The sequence below is a fragment of the Ambystoma mexicanum genome, chromosome 8 (assembly GCF_040938575.1).
Source record: "Ambystoma mexicanum isolate Mex_15411 chromosome 8, UKY_AmexF1_1, whole genome shotgun sequence".
NCBI classification, from domain to species: domain Eukaryota; kingdom Metazoa; phylum Chordata; class Amphibia; order Caudata; family Ambystomatidae; genus Ambystoma; species Ambystoma mexicanum.
In genome coordinates, this window is record NC_090929.1 from 1,144,278,779 (window position 1) to 1,144,299,479 (window position 20,701).

The following is a 20,701-nucleotide window of genomic DNA, read 5'->3' on the forward strand; positions in this document are numbered from 1 at the left end:
AGGGGGCAGCAGTAGGGTGAGTTTTGGATAGGAGATGGAAGAGACAGGCTGGGGTGATAGGAGAAGGTGGACAAGTTAGCAGAGCTGGGAGAAGGAGGCGAGAAGGAAGGAGAGGAGAGGATATTCTGGCGAAGAGAGAGGATTTTGGATGAGAAGAAGTTAGCGAAGTCAGAGGGAGAGAGGGGAGAGTTTGTGGAAGGGTCAGAAGCAAGAGGGGAAAGGCGGCGAGAAAGGGTCTGGAAGATATGGCGGGTATGAGATGCTTGTGAGTGGAGGAGGCTAGAATAGTGGGAGCTCTTGGCAGAGGAGAGGCAAGAGTCATAGAGAGAGTGATATGAGAAATAGGAGGATTGATTAGACAGAAAGGGATTTGAGCCAGCGTCTTCGAGGCGATGGACGAGGCGGCGCATGGACAGAAGGTGAGAAGAGAGCCAGGGTTGGGAAGGTTTGTGAGAGGGGGAGAAGGAGATAAGAGGATAGTGTTGGTCAAGACTAGAGGTTATAGAGGAGGACATTGAGGAGAGTGAGTCATCAGCTGAGAGGGAAGCGAAGTCAGGGAGGGGGGGAAGGGAGGAAGAACAGGAGTCGAGGAAGAAAGAAGGGTTGAAGTTGCGGAGGTCGCGATGAGAGAATGAGGGAGAGGAGGGAGGATGATGAGGAGGAGGGAGGAGTGAGGGAGGAGTGAGGGAGAAGGAGAGCAAGGCGTGGTCGGAGAGATAGTTGGGGAGAGAGGATACAAGGGAGGAAGAGTAGCAAGATAGAAAGATGTGATTGAGCGTGGAGCCAGAGTAGTGGGTAGGGGGGGTAGGAAGGGGAGTCGAGTAATGATAGAAGAGGAGACGAATGAGAAGTGGATGAGAGCGGGAGGTTGAAATCCCTGAGGACAGAGAGGAGTAGGGGAGGGAGGTATGAGAGAGAGAAGATGGTCCAGGTCTACGTAGAAGGAGAGGGACGCAGGAGGTCTGTAAATAATTAAGAAGGAGATCACGTGAGGATAAGTGAAGGATTTGAAGAGAAATTCAAAGGAAGAGAAGGTGGGGAGGGAGAGGGTAGGGGATGAGGAAAGACATTTAGGGTGGAAAATGAGGCCGACGCCGCCTCTGCGACCAGAGGGGCGTGAATCATGAGGGAAGGAGGAAGAGGGGGTGGAGAGAGACGCAGGGACAGTGGAATTGAAGGTGGGGAATCCAGGTCTCAGTGATGCAGAGGAAGTGAAGATTGAGTCTGAAGAACAGGTCGAGGGTCGCAGTGGCTTAATTGCAGATGAATCGGGTTTTCCAGAGCAATGTTGATGATGCTGGAGGGGTTGACAGTGGGGAGGTGGATAAGATTAGGGCGAGAAGGGGTAGTGCGGGGAGGAGGGAGTGGGCGGGGTCCGGGTGAGAGGAGGGGTTGGACATTAGGATGAGGGGAAAGTAGAGGAGGAGGGAGAGGGAGAAGGAGAGAGCCGACAAAAGGAAAGACAGAAAGGGTGCATGACAGGAAGGGGAAACGAGTAAATGCTGGTGGTCACACAGCAGAGTGATCACAGTTGTAGTAGGTGTCAGAGTGTTGCAGGCACAGTAGGGGGGGCGGGAAGGCAGGTGAGGGGAGAAGGATGGGGAATTACAATGGGTTAGAGGGAGTAAAGCAGTGGGGTGAGGGTGGATGCAGCAGAGCGTTTGAGGGTGGATAGATGAGGGAGGTAGGAGCCTTTTGGAGATCAGCAGCCGGGTGTTGGAGATGTGAGAACTGCAGATACGTAGGATAGGGGTTGCAGCAGGAAGCGATCAAGGGCAGTTGGAGGGATCAGTGGAGCAGCAGAGGGTCCAGAAGGAGCCTTTTGGAGATCAGCAGCCAGGTGTTGGAGATGTGAGAACAGCAGGGACCTAGGATAGGGGTTGCGCAAGGAAGAGGTCAAGGGCAGTTGGAGAGATCAGTGGAGCAGCAGAGCGTCCAAGGCAGAGAGGTGAGTAGCGGAGGCAGTTGGAGAGATCAGCAGAGCAGCAGAGCTTCCAGGGCAGAGAGGTGTGTAGAGGATGACAGGAGGAGGGACACGGAAGCAGGACTGGTGTCCTTGGGAGGAGGAGACAGTGGTGGGCTGGAGGCGGTTAAGTCGAGGTGGCTGGAGAGCAGGACGGGGTGGTCAGGTCCAGGTCTGGAGTGCTGGGAAGGAGAGCACAGCTGAAGAAGTAGGTCCGGTGTCCTCGGGATGAGGAGGAGGAGGAAGGAAAGTTGTGCAGCAGTCCAGCAGAGACGTGGAGGGCTGGAGGCAGTGAGTAAGGGGCTCCTGCAGGTGGTGAGCTGGAGGTCAGGTGCAGGTCTGGAGTGCTGGGCAGGAGGGCACAGATGAAGAAGTAGGTCCGGTGACCTCGGGAGGAGGAGGAAGGAAAGTTTCTTGTGCAGCAGCAGGGAGTAGGGGCTCCTGCAGGTGGTGAGCACCAGGTGGTGAGCTGGAGGCAGTGGGTCAGGTGGCTCCTGCGGGTGGTGAGCACCAGAGGAAAGGGTGAGGAGGCACGGCAGCATGTCTAGGAGGAGGAAACAGAGGAGGATGACAACGCTCCCAGGATTAGGAGATAGAAATTTAGTCACTAGAGCAGTGGCCCCTGAGGGTCGGAGCGGGCTGGAGTGTAGGTTAGAGGAGTGTTATCGGAGAAGTCCAGTGTCTTCAGGAGGAGGAGAAGGGAGGTGAGTCACTTGAGTGGCAGTCCCACAGTGGCAGAGTGGGCAGGAAGCAGGGAGCACCAGGGCTCTTGAAGATGGTGAGCTCCAGTAAATGGTGAAGGAAGTCACTGGAGCGGCGGCCCTTCAGGGCGGGATGGAGTGCAGGCTAGGGGAGCACAGATGGTGCTAGCGAGGCGGCTCAGCAACGTGCACAGTCCAGGCAGGCGATGAGGTAAGGCGGTCGTCAGGCAGAGACACCTGCATTTGGTGGGCTCCAGAGAGCTCCGTGGTTCTGGTGAGGCAGGTCGGTGATGTGCGCAGACCAGGGAAGGGTGAGGCGGCCCAGCAGGTGGTCTTCAGGCAATGGCTATTGCAGGTGGAGAGCGCCAGAGACAAGGATGAGGCGACCCAGCAGGCAGGCGGATGGTGCCCAGAAGGCGGCCCGGAGGGGGAGCGCAAGGGCGTTGACAGCACCAGACACTGGTGGCTCTTCTTACCTGTGGAATGTGCAAAGTCCAGGCAGACAATGATGGCTGGCAGACACTGGTGGCTCTTCTTACCTTCAGGAATGTGCAAAGTCCAGGCAGGCAGTGAGGTGAGGTGGCTGTCAGACAAGGGCTTTCGCAGATGGGGAGTGTAGGAGGTGAGGGTGATGTGGCTCAGCTATGCGTCCGGGTCAGGCAGATGGCGGGGCCGTCCCAGGCCTCACAGGAGGAAAAGGTGGGCGGCCTGTGCCCGGATTGCGGTCTGGAGGCAGAGCGCTCTGACCGTCCCGGGCTCTGCGCTGTGGTCGTCCGGGCACTGCAGGTAGCTGTCAGGGGTACGACGGAGGGGGATGAAGGTGACAGCTGCAAGGGCTCACACAGATGGTGAGCTTAGGTGGTGAGGGTGATGCGGCCCAGCTGAGCGTCCGGGTTAGGCAGATGGTGAAGCCGACCCGGGCCTCATGTAAGGAGGAGGTGAGCGGGCAGCGGCCTGGAGGTAGAGCGCAGAGGCCGTTCGGGGCTCGGCACGGTGGTCGCCCAGAGGACTGCAGGAAGTGCAGGTAGTTCAGGCAGATGCACAGGGAGAGCCGAGGCAGGTGTAGGAGAGGTGACTCACCGGCAGTGCGCGGATTCCGGAGAAGTGAGCAAGGTCAAAGAAATGAACTCCAAACGTGCAACGCTGGAAGGCTGGAGGCAAGCAGAGTAGCTGGTGAGTGATGGGAGTCAGGCAGCCGGAGGAACTTGCCAGGAGGAAGATGTCCTGTCCGGAGCAAAGAGCGGCAGTCACGGCTGTGAGAGACGGCGGGAAGCTGAAATAGCGCTGATGCAGCGAAGGGCCGCGAGATGAGTTTGGGTGGAAGGAGATAGCATTTCAGGAGGAGATTTGGTCTGGTGGTGCCAGGCGAGGTATGGAGGAAAGCGTTTACAGAAAAAGTTTGAGAAAATAGTTTTAAATATTGTTCTTAAATGAAACAATATCTGACAATAACTTAAACAATTATAAAAGGAACATTCTGCCCGCAAATCCCCATTTGTTAAACAGGGATTTGCGGGAAGAATGGCGCACAAATCCCCGTTTTTCAGCGCACAATTTCCATGAATCAGCCCCATGGAGTTTACCAGACTCCATTAAAACATTAGGAATACAAATCCCAGTCAGAGAAAAAGAATGAGTGGAAAAAAAGTTCTACTCACTCGGAGATTACAATCAAGTCCAGAGTACAGCAAAAGTGCTGGCGGTCGCTCAGTTTAAAACGAATTAGCAGAGAAACTGATCATTCTCCCTAACGCCTAGAACAAGCTGTTTGCCTCACTCCAGCATCAATTCCGAAGCTCTGTATATTCAACATTGTTTTAATGACAGTAGTAGCTTTTTTCTAACTGGTGAGGAACTGGAAACTCTGCACATTTTATGGTAGGGAGCTACTAGACACGTCTTTTAATAGAGGGTGACTGCAACCTCTTTTAAACAAATGTTACATTTACAGCGCCATTTTAAAATATTCCCAGAAGTTACCAATTTAATATTGTTTGCCTATGGCTTCTTCACCTTGATATAATAAATACTATTCTGCTACAGAAAGCATGTTGCAAAAAAAACAAATTGGATATCCGACATGTAGGTACTGTGCCCTACCCTGCCATAGAAACTAAAATGTTCTATGTGGTCGAGCAGTTGTGTAAATCTAGTGCTCTCCCTGAAGGAATATTTGCAGTGGCCAACTGTTTGCCTAAGACATGGTATGGTAGAGAGAACATGAGAAAATCAGTACCATAAAATATTTGGCTCCTGTACATTTTTAGTGTTGTTGAATGGCAGAACCAGGTTACCATTTTGTATGGATCTGTCAGGTGCCGCAATAAGGTGTCAGTGGCAAACCCTTGTACCTGGTTCCATCCTTGGCGGCTCAGGGATCTGTTCCAATGCCATAGACTATGCTACCCAAGATCCCGAGCACCTAAACAGTCATGTCACGTGACACATTACATGTCACATCCATCATGTGATGCAGAAGCTGCGCTGTAGCTGCAGGGATTTAATCCCCACTTTCCCGCCCCACAGGGCTCCTCAAAACTGTTCGTATCCTGAGTAGCATTATCGGAAAGTCTTCATCTCTGATCTCCTGGCTTGAGACCTGGGCTCCTGTTCACCCGGCTTCTGGCTTATCTTCAGACATCTGTTCTGGTAGCTGAACTTTCCCCTGTACCCTTGGATCGGATCTACTGGTTTACCTGGACTTTGGATTTTCATTTCTTTGGTTGGCTCTTGGATTATACCTTCTCGGCTTTGGCTCTTGGAACATTGATCTGTTGGAACTCCCCCAGAGGTTCTTTTGCATGACTATTGGACTTACTGCATCTCCAGTTTTGACCCTCCTTATAGCTTGTCCTTGTGCCGTCAGGGTTAGGTTCTTTTGTGTTTGCCTTTTGCAAGAGTGAGGCTTCCCACATCTTTTTTGCTACTGCATTTCATCATTTTAGGATTTCCCCCTGTCCCACTTCCTTCTTCAAAGTGGATTGCTCACCATTTGTCAGGTAAATGATGATGACACAGCATTTATAGTATTCTAGTTGTGTATGCTGTTTTCTACAGTTAACTTCTCATGTGTTTCCCTTTCAGCTGGTAAGTGAAAGCCTTGTGGGGTGGTTCCTCCTTTCCTTCTTTTTGCCCAGTTCTCTTGTTAGTGCAGTCTGCTTACTTAGCCTTGCCTAGCTGGTAGATTGGGAAGAAGGTTTTCAGTTCACCTGAGAGCCCGGCCCATGACAGTATGAGGAGCCAATGCGCTTACCTGAACTGGCAATGGAGGCAGTCAACAACCCTGTGGCTGCACTAATCCAGGCCATAACTACCCTGAGGGCAGACATGACAATTGCTAATATGGCTATCCATCAGCGTCTGGATTTAAGTAAAGGCAGACAAAATTCTTTAACAGTAGACCCTAATCTGGTTCTCTTCCCGTCAACCTGCTGTGTCTGGTAGGGGCTCAGTTATAGGAAAAAGTGCCACAAAGAGAGCTACCCGCCTACACACGTGCTAGGTGTGTTTAGTTGCAGAGTGCTACCTATCATGTCAATTAATTAATAGCGACAAAACCAATAGAGATATACATCTTTTAATTTATGAATACAAAACACTCAATAAGATTAATGTTAAAAGGAACAGACAAAAATGCATCTTGTTTATACAGAACATCACATAAAAAACATAGTGAAAGTCAATGTTTTCAACCAAAAACAATTTCTTTGAACTTAACATAATCATCATATAATGGTAGTGTTGTGGGGTTAGTAAGGATGTGAGGTGAACATCTTGTTATTTCATGAAACCTCAAGTTACAATAAACTTGTCTTTGACCGTGTCGACACCAAGAAGTGCGTTTCTGGGTCTTAGCAATGTTTGTTGAACAGAAAAAGCACTCTGTAGCCAGTTTGAAATTGCTATAAGATGTGTGCTAGACCCGTCTTCAGGACTTTGTATCGAAATGCCCGAGATTAGATGTCAAAGGTAGTTCAATGGTTGACGCCCTTCACATATGGCGATCTAAAAACCAAAAACGAGAAAGTCGTATCACAGAGCCGATTCCCCCCACTAAGTACTCTGACACAACCCACCATGGATTCCCTATGCACTGAGGCACAACCTTTAGTGGACCATAGCCAGTGTAAGGTTTTATTTAACAGGGCATCCTTTGATTCATACACATCCCTCGCCAGTTTGGGGACCCCATGAAGGAACACCCTAGCGTGTTTGAACTGACATTGAGGTAGGGGCTGGGAGGAAGTCCCACTACCCCGTGGACCATACACTCTCTTTTTCCCTGGGTAGGTACATTGTGGGCCCTCTCGTTGAGGAACATAGACGTGCAAGGGGGTAGGCTTTGCCTTGGGAATCGGGCGTCCTGTGAGGCTCTTTAAATTTTGCACTACTTGCACTGGGGTTGATGGCAATTGCTGGTCCCGCGTTCCCCAGCCCCAAGCTAAGGGAGGCGATTGTAGGAACTACAGTTACAGGGCTCAGGGTAGCCTGTTCCCTCTGAAATACCCAGCAAAGTTCTGATGGCTGCTAGCTCCACCAGCACTTGATTGCATTTACAGCCGGCCCCCCTAGGTATAAAGACACCTCCGACTGGGGTGTCAGTACCTGTTCCAATGTCAATGCTAGTATTACAACCTAGTCGATCGGTGGTCCTAAGTGGGGAGAGATGGAGATAAGAGCTGGCTACTGAACAGGATGAAGACCCTTGCTCATTACACGGGCTGCAAGAGCAGAGGGGTTGGTTATGCATGGAGCCGTTGCTAGACTGTCCCTCCTCTGTGGGAACCGGGGCAGGAGAGGAACTGGACAAACCCACAACCATTCCAGAGCCAAAGTTACGATCGCAATCCTCTACAACATCCAAAGCAAGTGCAAGTTCAGGACAAAGCGCACCCGATGAGGTACCAGGGGAAGTGCCAAGGGAGAGGCTAGATGGTTGATGGCCCCTGGTAAACTCTGTATGCCGAACCAGTTCCCCCTCCGTCCACGGGCATGGTTCAAAGGCAGGAAGCGGAAATAATGGGAGAGATGTCATAGTGGGGGCCCGGAACTCCCCTGCAGCGGGGGTTGGACAAACTGACGTGCTGCCCTTGTTTGGGGCTATGTCTGCGAAGTCTCCCAAACTCAGCCGTCCATCCGTAGTAACTTCTATGGTTGGAGATGGCTCCTTGGTTACCACCTTAGTTGCTATACCCCCTCGTCCCCCGAGTAGGTGAGACAGGCCAGCCTGACCACCAGCCTCTCTATCACCGCCAACACAAAGACCTTCCAGATCAGTTTTACTGTCCCTTATGACTTGGAGAGTTTGCTGGGCTTCTATTTCAGACGAGAGAGAAGTAAGGTGGCTAGAAGAAATCACTTCCCCCGACAACAAGGGCAGTGTCAATGAGTGAGGAGACCGCAGTAAGGGCCTTAGCTCCAGTTGTTCCTCCTTGGTGGCTCAGTCTCTTAATAACCACAATTTTACGTGATGGTGACTGCTCAATACTGATGGGGGCGGGCTCAGAGCAGCACAGGATCGAGGTGAGAGGCAAGGTGGGAGAGAGTTTCTTAAGTACAACATGGCCCTTGTGGGACCTTAATGACTTTAATAGGCGCATGGCGGATCCCCTCGAGTCAAGACCTTAAGCAAAAAACAGTTCCAGGCTTTTACTCCTTTACTCCTTCGGGCATAGTCACAAAAGTAAGCACTCCCCTGCACTTACTTGCTCCCCAGCCGCACCTGGAAAGGGCCTCCCACCACAAACGCCTTACACCTGCGGCACCAAACACCGCGCCCTTGCCCCGCCGCAGGCTTCACTGCTGCGGGACCGTGGAGGAAAGTTTATGTGCCTGGGGGCGTGGCCTGGGAATCAGGAAGCAGCTGGAGGTCCTACAGTGCCAAACACCGTGCCCTTGCCCCGCCGCGGGCTTCACCGCTGCGGGGCCGTGGAGGAAAGTTTATGTGCCTGGGCGCGTGGCCTGGGAATCAGGAAGCAGCTGGAGGTCCTGCGGTGCCAAACACCGCGCCCTTGCCCCGCCACCGTTTAGAGTGTACCCACAAGCTGACAGGAAGACTTGGAAAAAGTGCCAAGTATTTTATGGACCACAAGTCCATATGACGTGGAGCCTATTGAAAGGAGTGGGAGCAGTGAACATTAACATTAAACCAGAAGCTTTTTTGCCACATGCAAAGCAGTATCCAATGTCCAGAGAAGCGGATGAGGGGATATTCAAAACTATATCCACCTTAGTGAAACAAGGCATTTTTAGTACCATCAGATTCTCCATGTAACACGGCTGTATACCCTGTCAAAAAATCAACGGGCGGAGGGGAGGTCATGGAGATTCATACAAGATCCAGCTCCAAAACCTGCAATATTCCATAAACAGCCAGGTATTTTACGGTTATCGATTTGGAAAATGCGTTTTTCTCAATTTCCCTACACGAAGACTCACAGGATTTGACTTCCTTTTCATATAGAACAATGAGCCTGAAACATACTCGCTTGCCCCTTCAGGTGGACTTGTAAAATGTTCTGCTTGAAAGCGCCATAATTCAATACCTGGATGACATTTTAGTGTGCAGTGAGTGTAAGGAAGGCATTGTATCAACAGTAAGACAGACACAAGTGACCACAGTTCAAGGGTGTTTAATGAACTTGCACAAGGGTGTGATAAACGCCTATCGAAACCTAAATCTACAAATGGGAGCAAGCTACGACAATAAAATAATAATAATACAGTCCTAGTGGAGTCTTGTCAAAATAAAAGGGTCTATACTAAAAAACCTATTGCCAAACCGGACAACTAATTTACACATAATGTGGGGTAATGTTCATGAAAAAGAAAGAAGTGTTTACAAAATAATATGTCAGGATGTTTGGGCCGTTGGCCTCTCTTCCCCACGTTTTCAGCATGGGGCAAGGCGGGCCACTCGAGCAAAGCACACACTCTGGCTTCTGCGGCACAAGGCTACAGTTCCATTTTCCCAGTTCAGGATCTTCTGTGTCCAAGTCTCTTTACTTCTTGCAAGTCTCTTGCTGCAGAGGGCTTGCTGTACCAAAACAACTCGCAAACGTTCTTTTCTAGTATTCAATTTGGGTATTCACCCTGGATCCCCCTCTTTCGGGCTCAGATCCCTTTCAAAACAAGATTCAGAGAATTATTTTACGGGTGACTCTCTGTTCAACCGGGATCCCCCTCTGCCAGGCTCAGATCCTTTTCTTCTGTTCAATTAGTCTCCCTCAGCCGGGCTCGGACCAATTGTGACGCACATTAAACTATCGAAGACTTTTGAATGTACAAGGGTTTAACTTGACCTGTTGCATGGCCATTTCGATCTCAATATTTCTTTCTCTCACACTCAGCACCAGTTGGATAACTAACAGAGACTTTCGAATGAGCACCCACATGGCGCCGGACCACTGTGTATGGTATCTTTTCTTGGCCTCCCATAGTTCAATTATGAAGTTGAACTATTTCCTTTGGCTACCAATTGTATTCACGTCACTCATCCCAAACGCTTCAAACACTGTTCTCTTTATACAATGTTATCGCTTGCAACCTTAGTTCAAAACACAAGCTGGTTTACTATCAGTCTCTCCTACTCACAGGCTGTGCTGTCTTTTCTGATGCCGCTTTGTTGTAGGCGCCAAAGACAGTACCTCAGCGGCAATCGCTACTCCTCACCTTGGTTATCGACGCGTGAGAGCCCCAGCTACCTCCGACACACTGTGCAGGTTTGATCCGCCTTAGTTCCTGGTCTTTGGTTTCTTACTTTCCAAAGCTCATGGAAGTAACGGTCTTTACAGGTCAAGGGTACTTCCCTCCTGGTAGTCCTCTGTGGTCTCGCCGTCTGTTTCCTTGTATTAAACTGCCATCTTGGAACTGCCGTTTCCTCGTGTGTTTTGCCTTGCTCAAAGTGTGGTTTCGTGCTACGTCTTTTATCCGTGTGGGGGAGTGTGATGGAATCAGGTGTGTGTAATGATCCGTAATTGCCAGGCCATAGAGTTGGGACATCTCAGGTATACGGCTCTGGTGTTAGTCCGTTGTGGCTCACGGTGAACTGGCCATGAGAAAGTGTGTGTGTCGGGAAAAAGGGGGGTTTGAGTTCCTAGGTATCCTACCTTGTAGCATGGGGAAAGGCATTACAAGAAAGGGGATACTGTGTCTCACACTCCGGTGTCACACTTCCACTTCTCAAAGACACCTCATCCAGGTGATCCTCCCGCACTGGTCCACCCCCAGGAACTGGGTCCAAAAGCGATGGCCCTGTCCTGGCCACCTGGATGACAGATCCCCAGGGACTAGCAGGTGAGACACCTTCAGGTTTCTCACATGAGACAGAGGAAAAATGTAGAGAAGACTGTCAAACCTGCGAAGAAACTCACAGAGAAAAGGTATACAGTAGACAAAGAAAAAATACAATATTGTCAAGAGGACGTACTATACATAGGACAGTTAATCTTGCATGAAGGAAGAAAAGTGACACCTGAAAGAGTAGAAGCCATTATGAAAATGGTGCAGCTGAAAACTGAGGCAAATGCAGCAATTTCTAGGTCTATGCAATTATTGCAGGGCCTGGGTCTTTGACTACAGTGCATATATTTGACCACTTGTAAAAGCGCTTAAAGAAGCACAGGTGACAGAAACTAAATTAGTGTTGACAGAAGACATGACTGAAGGATTTAATGAATTAAAAATATGATTAGTACAGCTCTTGTATTAGGGATTCCAAATTATAGTGAAGAATTGTACTTATTTTCCCATTCAAATGTAGAGGTCATGACAGCAGTCCCTACAAAGAAAACAACATTAGTATATGGTTACAAAACCATTAGCTTATTATAGTGGGACCTTAGATCCAGTTATGAAAGGACACTATCCCTGCGAACAGTCTTTGTCAGCTGCTGCATTTGCCATAGAAAAGGCTTCAAGTATAACCATGTGGGGGTTCCGCAACTCTATTTGTAGAGTATGCATTATTAGCAATTTTAGAAAAACCTGAAAGTACATTTATTTATTTTAATTTTTATAACACGCCAGCACCCGTAGGTCTCAGGGCGCACAAGACTAGTCAAAGAGCATCAGGGTGCGAGGTAATTATCTGAAACACTGATCAAATTTTTTAGGTGTAACACAGTCAATCCAGCAGCTTTCATAGCTGAAACAGTGGGAGAAGATGACAATGTGCATGACTGTTACATACACTGAATGTTATAACGATATTCCCCATGTTTGAGAATATGCTCTAGGGAGGGGGAAGTCGTTTTCATTGATGGTTCATCTAGAATCGACAAAAGAAACAGGGGTGAGCAGTAGTAAAGCTGACCCGACGGGGTACATTTGAAGTATTGATAAGTAGAAGATTACCGTCAAGCCATTAAGCACAGGCTGCAGAATTAGCTGCGCTTATTGATGCACTACGAGGTTTGGAGGATGAGGAAGCGACGGTGTACTCTGACTCTGCCTATGTGACGTCAACCGAACACACAGGCCCGTCACGTTGGAAGAGGAGGGGCTTCCTCTGTGCAGACGGCACTCCAGTGCAACATGCGTGTCTATTAGACAAGTTCATTGAAGCCTTAAGCTTTCAAGAAACCATACCCATTGTGAATTGCGCAGCACATTGAAAAAAGACAGATTAAATCTCTTGCGGGAACAAATCCACAGACAGAGGCCAAACGTGCCGCATATTATTCAACCATATTGGAAAATGAGATGAAAGATACAAAGAAAGCGGCAAGGCAATGCATGTTGATTAAAGAAGGGTTTAATATGACGTCTATTCTACAGTTAATTACAAGGACGACCATTGCATGAAGAGAATGAGCTATGGAAAAAGGGGGTGTTCTTAATCCCCCGCTGAGGCAATTTGGAGGCAGGACAGTACAGGAAAGGCAGTTATGCCTCTAGTATTGTTGAGAGTAGCACTGGCGCATATCCAGAGAATGCAACTGGAGAGAGTCTAGCTGCTACAATAGCAGAATACTGGCTCATACCGAACCTCAGTGAACATGTAGCACATTTCATTGTAAACTGTATATGGGCCAAAAATGTACAGTAGGACACACCCTGTGAACGGTGAGACGAGCAATCCCTAGACCTAATGGCCCCTTCCAACATCTGCCTATAGATTATGTGGATATGTTGCAAACATGTTAGTTGTAGTATGTCCCTTTTCTAGATGATTGAAGCAGGTCTGTGCACGCATCCTGATGCTGCATGCGCTGCAAAGTTCCTAGTCCGCAAAGTATTTCCAAGATGGAGGGGGGGGGGTGAAGTTTTGCGATCTGACAATGAGCCGCTCTTTTTGATTGAACTCTTTGAAAATATAGTCTCACTCTTGGGCATCAAGCATAAGTTTGCTTCGGCCTCTCACCTGCAGCTAATATGTGAGAAATGAAATGGCCTTCTGAAGGAGAAAATAGCCAAGTTTAAAAATTACATTACATTAAAGAAGGGATGGGTGCATTGCCTACACCTTGTGCTATATGCATTACACAATCAACATGGTTCAGATCACCATTTAATGCCCTATGAGTTGTTGACTGGATGCTGTATGAGAACTCCTCTCACCCACCCCCCCACAACAAGGGCAAATAAAGATGCCCACAGTGTAGCGAAGGCATTAGGAGATGAGATGCATGAATATTTGAAAACGATGACTCAAGGTATTTATTTTATTTCTCAACAGATCAAGAATCAACAGGAGGATTCAAAAGTAAACAAAACAGATAATTTGCCTAATTTAGAAGACTCAATGAAACCTCCAGGACTTTACCCTGGGTACCAGGTGTTAGTGAGAAAATGTGTTTGTACCTGCAATATCCCTCGATTCAATGGACCTTCTGAGGTGGAAGAAGTAAGCCCTACTGCAGTGAAGCTCAAAGACGGACGGACTTGGATCCATCTTTATGATATCAAGCCCTATAAGGGTGAAACATTGACCTCTCCTGCATCTACCCCCAGTGAAGCAAGTATCCACAGTGAAGCAAGTGCCCCCTGTGTAGCAAAAGAAGAATGGCAACGGATGACAATGCAATCTATGACCAAAAACACAGATAAAGAAAGTGAAATAAATGGCTGATTTTATAATAAATCAGCACCAAAGGGAGGCAGTGCAGCCATGATTTTCTCAAATCATGGCACATCTTGGCCAGCTGGTTCTTAAGGACTCGGTTTAACCTCTCCATGATGCCGTTGGCCTGTGTGTGGTACAACCAGAGCTTAATTCTCTAGAGAGAAGTTCCATTGTCAGATTTCAAGACCTCATACTGCTCTCAACAGGAATGTTGCTATAGACTTAGCATCAGGGTATACGCGGGGATAGAGGATAGGATGCAAAGGGTAGTAGAGACATGGTAGCAGGAAAAGAATTGAAGAAGCGCTGACGCTAACGGAGGAAGAGATAATGCTGTTACGGCAGCAGAGAAATGAAGAGCGGGAAGAAGTGAATAGACAGGCAAAGGATGTAGAGGAAGGAAGGTGGAGGCATCTTTTAGGTTGGATAAATTGGTTATCAAGGGGGTCAATATGGACATGGAAAACAGAAATATTGCCATGAATACAGGATTTGAGCACAGAGTATGGGAGCAGGCACCCTACGGTAGTGCGGAGTATGTTTCCGTGCCTGTAAAAAGTGTCACGGGAAGGAATAACAGGAGTTGGAGACAAAGAGAAATGGGAATCGGATGTCGAGCAGGGAGAGCAGGGTGTAGCAGCCCTCCCTCCCGCTCCAGTTGCAGAGATATAAAGTACACCATGGGCTCTCAGGATGTACCGTTGTACTCGTATAACTGTAATAAATAACAGGAAAGAGATGGGGTAAGCCCCAGTGAAAGCGGGTGCAACTCAGTTTCTGTTGCTCCAGAATGGTCTTGGAAAGGGATTTTATTTCACGTTGTGGTACATGGACTGGAATAATTTGATGAAGACACTCACTGCAGGGTCGCAGAAGTAGATTAATGCATTAGTGAAAAACACTACTGTTGTCATGTTGCCATAGAGGACATGAAGAGCTTATTCGCGGCCCTAATAGAGGAGCGATCAGACGAGCTTTGGAGGAGATCTGAACATGTTTTCAAAGACAATGCAATATTGAAAGTGCAGTATGCAGTTCCTTTGGGAATTTTATCTTTATTAAAAAATGTTTAAAACTATTCATTTTAATTCAAAAATACTGATATGCACAATGAACAAGTTACTTTCTTACCTGGTAACGTTCTTTCGATGGGATGGTCCGACGACGTATTCCATATCTATGACATGTAATCACCACAGCTGTGCTGCTTCGGAAACTTTTTTCGGCGTCTGCGTCCTGCGTCGATGACGTCGATGCGCCGTCGTCGAGGTCCTCCTCCGACGTCATCCGATGTGATAAGTAGGACGCACGACGCCCGTAGCCTCAGTTGTAGTTTTTTCCCCCAGAACGTGTGACACTAGTCAACTGCCAGTCAGACACAAAGCCTTGCGGAACGTAAGCTGCAATCGCAAAAGAAATTCTGCAGCGGGGAAGGCAGGGCGGGAGCGACATGGAATACGTCGTCGGATCATCCCATCGAAAGAACGTTACCAGGTAAGAAAGTAACTTGTTCTTCGAGGGGATTGGGTCCTCCGACGTATTCCATATCTATGACAGACTCCCAAAGCAGTACCAGAGCAAGGAGGAGGGAAAGAATTTAGAATCAAGATTTAGAATAGCCAATCAAATAGCAGTGCAAAGGACCGCCTTGCCAAAGGCCAGATCCTGTGCTCGGATGGAATCGAGGGAATAGTGACGTACAAATGTATGTACTGAAGCCCAGGTGGCTGCATCACAGATGTTGCGAATAGGATCACCCCTCTGCAGGGCAGTAGACGCAGCCATACCCCTGGTAGAATGGGCCCGCAAGCCAGCCGGTGGGTCCTTACCCGCCAAGCGGTAACACTCCGAGATGGCCAAAATAATCCAGCGAGACAAAGTCTGTTTCGTCACAGCTTGCCCCAAACGCTTTCCAGCGTAACCAATAAAGAGTTGATCGTCCACTCTGACCCGGGACATGCGTGAAACATAAAAGCTTAAAGCTCTCCTAGGATCAAGCCTATGGAGCCTCTCCTCTTCCTTACCAGGATGCGGAGGAGGATAGAATGCCGGAAGAACAACCTTCTGGGCCAAATGAAATTCCGTCACTACCTTCGGAAGAAAAGAAGGACGAACTCTAAGGACAACCCTGTCCTTGTGAAATACGAAGGGAGGCTTAACTGAAAGTGCCTGTAACTCACTCACTCTGCGAGCGGAAGTAACCGCAACTAAAAACACAGTTTTCAGAGTTAACAGCCTCAAAGGGCAAGAATGTAAAGGCTCAAACGGAGCACCCATAAGAAACTTAAGAACCAGGTTTAAATCCCAACAGGGCACCAGGAAAGGTGACGGAGGGAACACATTAGTGAGCCCTTTCAGAAACTGTGAAATCAAAGGGATTTTAAAGTAAGAACACTCTTCAGACGAGCGCTTAAAGATTAACAGCGCCGCCAGATAACCTTTAACGGTACCCACTTGCAAGCCCCTGTGGGCCAAAGAAAGTAAAAAGGACAGAACCATGGGGATGTCACATGCAAAAGGATCCACATTCTGAACTCTGCACCAGTCGCAGAACTTACGCCAACGGTACAGACACTTTGTTGCTGGCCTTCGGGCCGAAAGCAACACCTCCATCACGTCCTCAGGGAGGTCCCAATCCTTATACCTCAACCTTTCAGAAGCCAAGCGTGAAGGTTGAGGGATCCGACCTCTGGATGGAGAACCAGACCCCCTTCCCGTGAGAGCAGATCGTCTCGGTAGGGAAGATGACGTGGAGGGCAGATGGATAAGTCGAGAAGGTCCGGGTACCACGTCCTCCGAGCCCACGCCGGGGCAATGAGGATCATCCGGGAACCGAACTTCCGTAACCTCCGCAGCACTTGCGGGATGACGGGGACTGGAGGAAACGCGTACAGCAGCGGGAATGACCACTCCACCACGAACGCGTCTCCTAAGGCTCCTTTTGGAGGAAATTCCCGCGAGCAAAACCTTTCGCACTTCCGGTTGACACTGGAGGCGGAGAGATCCATTTGAGGGGTCCCCCAAAGGGCGAAGATCTCCAAGAGAATCTCCTGAGCCACCTCCCACTCGTGAGAGATTGCACTCTGCCTGCTCAGAGCGTCCGCCGTCACGTTCTCGTCTCCGGCCAGATGAACTGCCGAGATCGAAACTTCCTGCTGGATGGCCCAGAACTCGAGCTGCATCGCCTCCCTGCACAGAGGAAGTAACCCTGCCCCCCCTTTTTTGTTGAGGTAGTGCATGGCCACTGTATTGTCTGTCAGGATCAGGACACTCTGTCCTCGCACAGTCGGCAGAAAAGCCTTCAGGGCAAGCCTGATGGCCCTCAGCTCCAAACGATTGATATGGAGTCTGGACTCCGACGGAGACCAACGACCGCTGACTGTCAGCCCGTTGGCATGAGCTCCCCACCCCGTGAGGGATGCATCCGTCACGATCGTCACCTCCGGCCAGGGAAGCCAAAATGGAGCCCCCCTCATCAAGTTGCCTTCGACGGCCCACCACAGAAGATCCCGGGCGACCGAGGGCGGCACCTGAACCGGGTCCGACATCCTGCCGGAGGACTGCGACCATTGCGTCTTGAGTGCCCACTGCAAAGATCTCATCCGCAGGAGAGCCTCTGGCAGCAGAAGAATGCAGGATGCCATGAGGCCGAGCAACCTCAAGAACTCGAACGCAGGGAGCGTCTGGGCATGCTGAAACTTGTGCACCATCTGCTGAATGTGAAGAGTCCTCACCTGGGGAGGAAAACACTGCCCCAGGGAAGTGTCGAGCACTGCTCCGATGTACTGGAGCCGCTGTGTTGGCGTCAAATGGGACTTCTTTAAATTGAGGGAGAAGCCCAGCCTGTGAAGGGAGCGGCAGGCGACGGACAGATGATCCAGGACTTGCTCGGGAGAGCTCCCCCTGATCAACCAATCGTCCAGGTAGGGGTAGACGTGAATCCCCCCTTGCCTGAGATGCGCTGCCACCACCACCATGAGCTTGGTGAAAACCCTCGGGGCGGAGGTCAATCCGAACGGCAGGACCCGAAACTGAAAGTGCGAGTCGCCAACCGCGAACCTCAGGTACTTCTTGTGCTTGGGATGGATCGGCACATGGAAGTAAGCATCCTTGAGGTCGAGTGACACCAACCAGTCCTGAAGCTGAAGGGCCTGGAGGACTTGAGAGAGAGTAACCATCTTGAACTTGTCCTTCCTGAGGAGTTTGTTCAAACCGCGCAAGTCCATAATGGGTCTCAATCCCCCGTCTTTCTTCGAAACCAAAAAATAAGGGGAATACCATCCCTTGTTCCTCTCCGCTACAGGCACCAGTTCTATGGCGCCTTTCTCCAGCAGGGCTTGAATTTCCTGCGCAAGGAGCGGATCCGGACTCTGCAAAGAGAGGTTCCCCGGTGGATTGTCGCGAGGCCTGTGCCGAAAAGGAAGACAGTAGCCGTGGGTTATGATCTCCAGTACCCACACATCTGAAGTAATGGCTTGCCACTCTACAAGATGCTGCGCCAGCCTTCCCCCAACCGGCGAACCATGGGACATGGCCTCACGACTGAGTGGGAGCGGCTGCGGCGTTACCTGAGGGCAAAGAGGCAACTGCCCGAGCGGCCTTGGCACCACGGGTACCCTGTCGTCCACCACTGGTACCCCTGCGGTGGCCTCTTTGACTGCCAGCACCTCTCGCTTTACTGAAGGAAGAGTAATAGCGAAAGGGACCACCCCTCCACTGCTGTCCCCTAGGACGAAAAGGCGGAGGTTGGCGCACTGCAGCGCCCAACGACTTCGCTGCAGCTTTTGAGGTCTGCAACCTCTCAAGGCTCTCGTCAGCCTTGCTGCCAAAAAGGTGTTCCCCGTCAAAGGGCATGTTGAGGAGCCGGGACTGCACATCAGGAGCAAATCCCGACTTCCGCAACCACGCAAACCTGCGTATCACGGTGCTCGCCGCCATGGACCTACTGACGCATTCAGCTAAATCCAAACCCGACTGAACGGATTCACACATGGCATCCTTACCATCCTGGACCATAGCAAGGAAACCATCCCGTTCGTCCCCTTCGGGAATATGTTCAGCCGCCAACGCAACACAGTTCCACAGAGTGTGTGTGAAACGAGACAAGGCACAAATGGAGTTGGCCGCCTGAAGCGCCATACCACCAGAAGAAAACACTTTCTTCGCCCAGCCATCAAAACGTTTGTCGTCCCTATCAGAAGGGATGGTAGGGTACGACGCCTGCTTTGCCGGGGCCGTGGCCGCCTACACCACCAAACTCTCCGGAGGTGGGTGCCTGGTCAAGTAGCAGGGGTCGCTACTGGCTGGACGGTATTTTCGCGACAAGGATCTGCCCACCGCCGGGAGACTCTCAGGAGCAGTCCAAGCCGCCGCCACCCTTCTCTGTAAAGCCATATGGAACGGCAGTACCGGGTCAGTTGGGGGACCAACATCAAGGATGTCCGTCAGATCATCCTGCACAAACTCCCCTGGGGGAGCAGACCATCCCAAGTACTCAGAAACCCTAGCCATAAGGCGCCGGTACGAGGAATCGGCATGAGAGCCAGGCTCAGGCTACAAAACTCCACCTCCGGAGAGGTGTCCAGTCCACTGGCATCATGCAGTGACTGTCTCAATTCGTCAAACTGACTATGGCTCGAGACAATTTCATCTGGAACCTGACTAGGAACCAGGCCATCAGAATCCTCATCCGCCTCTGAAATATAGTCCAGGTGGCGAAAAGAAGGCACCCGAGAGTGCTTGCTCTTAACCAGAGCCTTCCTAGGGGGTTCTCCCGTGCCACGGGGTACCTCCGACACGAAAGGCGTCGATGGCGTCGATGGCGTCGAGCGAATCGGCGCCGGCGTCGAGAGAACCGGCATTGGCGCCTCAGACGTCGATGTCTGCCTCGAAGACTTCACAGGTGCACACGGTCTCGAACGCGTCGAGGACCGGGACCTGGAACGGGTACGGCGAGAACGAGTCTCCTTGTCCGAACGGGACCTCTCCCGTGACTCGTGCCGACCACTCATGCGAGCGGTGTCTCTCGACCTCACACGACCGACCCCACTCGGGGGCGCGGACGGCGTAGTACCCTGCGACTCAAGAATCGCCAGCATTTTCTTCCCGAAGGAAGCCCATTCCTCCGGCGTCGCACGGCTGGTGGGGTAAGCGACGTGCCGGGCAGAGTCCTCAGAGGAGGACCTGGAAGACGACCGGTGTCGGCGCTTCCGAGAACGCCTCCAAGAGGCTGAGGAGTGGCGAGACCGACTCCTAGAAGGAGACCCACGAGACTTCCGACGATGACGCGGAGAATCACCCCTCGAATCATCCGTCGAAAGCCCCGCAGACTTCGACTTCCTGGGCTTGGACACCCGACCTACCGACAACTTCTTCTTACGTTCGCGTAAGGCTTTGGACGTGAGCGACTGGCAGTCGATACAGTCATCCGTGTCGTGGGCCTCCCCGAGGCACCAGAGGCAGGCTTTGTGCGAGTCCGTCACCGACATCTTGGACCCACACTCCCCGCACTTCTTGAAACCCGGACGCGGGGTCGAAGACGAAGTAGAAGACATCTTCACACAGAGGATTTGCACAAAACGAACAGGTTCGAAGAACCGAGAAGAACAGAACTCCAAAGAGTCGAGGCGTGAACCGAGAATCACGAAGCAACACGTTCGCGGAAAAAACGGAACTGAGGCTACGGGCGTTGTGCGTCCTACTTATCACATCGGATGACGTCGGAGGAGGACCTCGACGACGGCGCATCGACGTCATCGACGCAGGAGCCGAAAAAAGTTTCCGAAGCAGCACAGCTGTGGTGATTACATGTCATAGATATGGAATACGTCGGAGGACCCAATCCCCTCGAAAAGCTGTTACTGTATTAGAACTACAACTAAATAAGCAGAAACCCAATATTGTTGCATAAAGAACACATTTTCTGTTTTTAAAGTTTAGCAAATACTTATGGCAAACAAAGCGACCTAAGCA

The 20,701-nt window shown here is 50.4% G+C and overlaps 1 protein-coding gene across 1 annotated transcript in view; it reads right to left on the minus strand.

Annotated features, from left to right (window-relative positions):
• The window catches only part of CABCOCO1 (ciliary associated calcium binding coiled-coil 1), a 419,036-nt gene that overhangs the window by 279,155 nt on the left and 119,180 nt on the right, over positions 1 to 20,701 (minus strand). The window lies entirely within an intron of this gene.